The 4,931-nt window shown below is 40.2% G+C and overlaps 1 pseudogene; it reads left to right on the top strand.

Moving 5' to 3' along the window:
- Nucleotides 1-3,753, top strand: part of LOC102882073 — a 13,360-nt pseudogene extending 9,607 nt beyond the window's left edge.
- The last annotated feature ends 1,178 nt before the right edge of the window (nt 3,754-4,931 follow it).

Genomic DNA, 4,931 nt, shown 5'->3' with positions numbered 1-4,931 from the left:
TAGTTTCTCAATACCATTTGTTAAAGAAACTATCCTTTCCCCATTGTGTATTCTTGGCACCCTTGTCAAACATCAGTTGATTCTATGTGTGTGGATTGATTTCTGGTTACTTCAGGAAGCTTCAGAGGAAAATCTATTCCTTGCCTTTTCCATCTTCTAGGGGCTTCCAGCATTCCTTGTCTTATGGCCATATCACTCTGACCTCTGCTTATGTTGTCACATTACTGTCTCATCTGACTCTAACTCCTCCTGCATACTTCTTATCAGGATCCTTGAGGTTACATTCGGCCTATCTGGATAATCAAGGATAACCTCCCATGTCAAGGTTCTTAACTTAATCACATCTGCATAAATACCTTATAGAAGTTAACATGATCACAGGTCCAGGGTGTTAGGAAATGGACATCTTTGTAGGCCATTATTCTGCCTACAACAGTGAGTGAATGCATGTTGCCCTTTGTAGGTTATCTTGAGGTAAAGATTCACCAGGTCCTCCTTGTCTGAGAGAGGATCTTGCTTTTGAGGAAGGAAAGAAGCAGAGAAGCTATGCTGTGATTTGGCCCAGGTCACTTTAGTCCCCTAAAGATAGTATTTCATCTCACCCATCATGCTCCCCAAGATCTCTGATCAAGAGATCTACAGTCTAATTTCCAATTTTCTCTAATTCTGAATGTTACTGAGAAATGTCATTTAATATATAAATCGAATGCAAACTAGTCCTGACTTCTTATAAAACAAAAATAAAAGAACTCTCAGGTTTATTAGCTGGACATTTCATCAAATCCTTTAATTTAAATAAAATGTAAATCAACGAGTCCTTCATACAAATGTCAGGATGGTGTTTATAGTTACTTAAAAGATTATCTTGAAAATATTAAGCTTAGTGCTCATAAACTTTGTTGTAACAATAGGTAAGGGTTTACTTTACTAAGTGCTTTGTCTGTACCATTGAGAAAGAGAACAGTGACGTTAGTACTCTGAATTATGTATCAAGGGCTAACTTTAATTTAAAAAGTCACAATTAATGTGTTACAAATGAAAGGAAATTTTCAAAAGAACTCATTTCAACTTGTTAATAATAAGAACAAAACTGAAGTTCTGCCCTTCTTGGTATTATCAGAATCTAGATTAAACTCCCCTGAGGAAGTGGTGGAAACAGGTAGAATAAATGTTCCCAAAGAAGGGATGACTCATCTGGAAGTTTATAATTAAAATCTGGGACAGGCGTATCAAACGGTCTTACCAAAGTGAGCTCGACAGCAGAAGTTTTCTTGAGAGCAATGGACTATATAACCTAGCCATGCAACTTTTCTTTAAAATGTGATGAATATAATGATCTTTCATTCACAATAACTTTAAGAATGGTCCCTATTTTTGGTTTATTCTTAGATAGAAAAAGAAACCAAATCCACTGCAAAAGAAGGCAACAGATTCACTGAAGCCATCAGTTGGTCAACATTTAATAAATATCAACAAATAATTACTGAGCACTTAACACATGTCAAGTCATATTCTAGGTGCTAGAACTGTAAAGATAAACAAGAAAAGAAAGGACTCACCCTCATGGAACTTACACTGAGTGGGATTCTGACGATAATACCTAAATAGCAATTAATACCTAAATTACAAGTTAACACTTAAATAATTGTCTCATGAGATACTGTTACATGTACAATATTTCATGTACATTGAAAAAAATTAAAGCAAGCTAAGCAATTAGTTTTTGATAGAGATGGTGGGATTATTTTAGAGAGGCTGGGAAGATCTCTCTGAGGAAGTGACAACTGTTCAGGGACCAGCCATGTGATCAGTAGAAAGTATGTCCCAAGCAAAGGGGACACCAAGGTAAAGCATGCTCCTGATGTGGGAAGGAGTTTGACCTGCTCTTGAAAGAGTGAAGCTAATGTGGCCATCCAGAGAGAGAAAGAGGGAGAGTGGTAGGAGAAGATAAGGTCTGTGTAGCCTGGGGCCATGAACTTGAAGTTTATTAGGACAATGGAAAATATTTGGAGTTAGCAGGAAATAACATGATAGATTTCTGTTTTCAAAAATTCAGTCTAGCTGCTCTGTGGTGGATTATATAGGAGCCAAGAGTCAAAGCAAAGAGACAAAGTATAAACTGTCTCAGGTGAAAGATGGTAGTTACTTGGACTAAGAGGTAGTGTTGGAGTGCGAGGAAGAATTGAAGTTCTGAGAGCAGCTCCTCCACGATTCTGAAAATCGTGCATGGCTATTTAAAAAAAAGTTAATGGGACCAAAAAGGCCACAGGTGATACTCATTGTCCCCTTCCTCTTCTGTCATTCCATATATGCTCACCTTTGGCCATCATTCCTGTTGGCCTCAGTGGCTGACCTGCTGACATAACTTCAATCCACATCCCTGAGTTATCTGAGCCCCGAGTTGCCATGTTTTTCTGAGGCCAGATTGCAGCACATATCTATCAAAACTGGGCGTGCCAGTTATGTCAGCAGGTCAGCCACTGAGGCCAAGTCAATCACCCGGTGCCACATTCCTTTCTGCTCCTCTTATGTACCAACAACTGTCCCTCTCCCTGATGATTGTGGTTAGTCATCTCTGCCTCTTCTTGCTTGCTGGTCCCTTGGCCCGAAGATCCTGAAGTGCCTGGGTGGCAGTGTAGCTTTCAGTTTAGTGCAGTACATGCTGTGTTCCTTGCTGGAAATATTATCCTGTTGGGAATAAGGACCTCTAAACCCAGAGAGCCCAAGAAATTCAGGGTAAGTAAGCACAAGATCTCCATGAGGACAACAGAGAGTGATGCTTCCCAAACTACTGAATTCTATCCACTGAAGACACAGCACCATATAACAATCATTGATTTAGAGCATGTGCTATATCCTGAATGATTAGGTTAGTGCCTGTGGCACCAAGCCAGTGCCTCAGCTGTGCCTTCAACAACTTGTCTGATCACTCTCTCAGTGCAACAACTTCTGGGGGATTTGATATGAGATACAATCACTAGATCTCATGGCCATGTGCTCACTGCCTCATTTCCTTTCCTATTAAGTGGTTCCTTCAATGTGGCTATAGGAGTGAGCACTGGAAGGAAGAGGCACTGGGGCATCAATAGTAGATGATGTGGAGTTCTCACAATACCTAGGCCTCTTCCCAGGCTGGTGATCACCAAGGAGAAGGTCACGATCAAGCTCCAGAGCAAAGATGATGAAGCCCCATGGCAAGAAGCCGGACAGTTTGAGTCTGGCATCTTCCAGGTTCTCCTTGAGTAGGAGATGAATTTAAACCTCAAGGCCCAGCTAAAGGAGCTCAATATAACAGCAGCAAAGGAAATTGAAGTTGGTGTTGGTTGGAAAGCTATTATAATCTTTGTTCCTGTTCCTCAACTGAAGTCTTTCCAGAAAATCCAAGTCCAGCTTGTATGTGAATTGGAGAAAATGTTCAGTGGGAAGCACGTTGTCTTTATTGCTCAGAGGAGGATTCTGCCTAAGCCACCTTAAAGGAGCCATGCAAAAACTAAGTGAAAGCATCCCAGAAGCCACGTTCTGACAGCCACGCATGATGCAATCTTGGAGGACTTGGTTTTTGCAAGTGAGATCATGGGCAAGAGAATCTGCGTGAAGCTGGATGTCAGCCAGCTCATAAAGGTTCATTTGGATAAAGCACAGCAGAACAACATAGAACACTAGGCTGAAACTTTTTCTGTTGTCTATAAGCAGCTCACAGACAAAGCTGTTAATTTCGAATTCCTAGTTTCAATTGTAAGCAAAAATGGCTAAATAAAATATCATTCACAATTTAAAAAAAAATAGTAGATGACAGGGGGCTCCCAGGGTTCTGGACTACGTGCTTCTTCCGTATCCTTGTGGCCCTCAGCCCTGCAAGTGTCTGATCCCAGAGGTACTGCTTCTACACCAGCAGCACTCCTGCAGCTAGGAAAAGAAGTCCTTCATTCAACAGGGGAAGCTGGGAAGTATATCGCATCACCCATCTCATGCTCCAAAGATTTTAGATGCTAATGAAATGTCTCTTCATTGTTCTTGGCACAAGGATTGATATCGTTATCCTCTCTCAGAGCAGGAAACAGATGCAGATGAGTCTTCTTTCATTACTGTCTAACATATCTCTTCTCTATGTTTCTGCAAATGGAACCACAGGACTCTACAGAATTAAGAATTCCTCTTCCATGCGACAATTTCATGTACTCTAAATCCTATCTCCATGTAGTTGCATAATTCCAGTTTTTTTTAATGTACATGTTTCCCAGACCAGTCACCCTTCCATGCACAAACTCAAGTTCACCAATGTCCTTCTAAAGCTCAGTGTTGTTTCACATGAGCATATATGTAAAGCAGTGATTACCTAATTCTATATTTTGCAACTGGTATTTCAAAACGACGTCTAAACCTATGCAATTTTTGCTCTTAAATAAATTTCCTCTTCTTGGATTTGATGTCTTGTTCCAGTCTATGAAGTTACTTGAAACCCTGATTCCGTAATCCACTTATCATTCAGCTGAATGAACTATGAAGAGCACTCTGCCCCTGTGAGAAATGATTTCAAGCCTTGACTTTGACCATTTACTAGCTCTACTGTACAAGAGGAGCTTTATAACACCGATAAACCACTGTAATTTTATTAAGATTATGGAATTAAAGTCTTCGGCAAACTTTAGGGTCATACTAATTTTAGTTTATGCATACCAAATGTTAGCAACTACTGAAACTGCACTTGGGTTTTCATAAATAACCTTCCATTATAACAACAACAACAACAAAAACAAAATAGAAGTCCAAGGACTTTCAGACCATTTACCTATAAGAACAAAAGAAATGGCCTGTGTGTCTGGGTATATTTTAACCCTTTCAGACAAGCTTCAGCTGCCCAGTAGTGGGCCTCGATGTGCATGTTGAGAGAGACCCTCACCTCCACGTCTGACTTCAGTCTATTAAGCCAT

This window comes from Pteropus alecto, unplaced genomic scaffold, assembly GCF_000325575.1.
Source record: "Pteropus alecto unplaced genomic scaffold, ASM32557v1 scaffold166, whole genome shotgun sequence".
Taxonomy (NCBI): Eukaryota; Metazoa; Chordata; class Mammalia; order Chiroptera; family Pteropodidae; genus Pteropus; species Pteropus alecto.
This window is presented reverse-complemented; position numbering and strand designations above follow the sequence as displayed.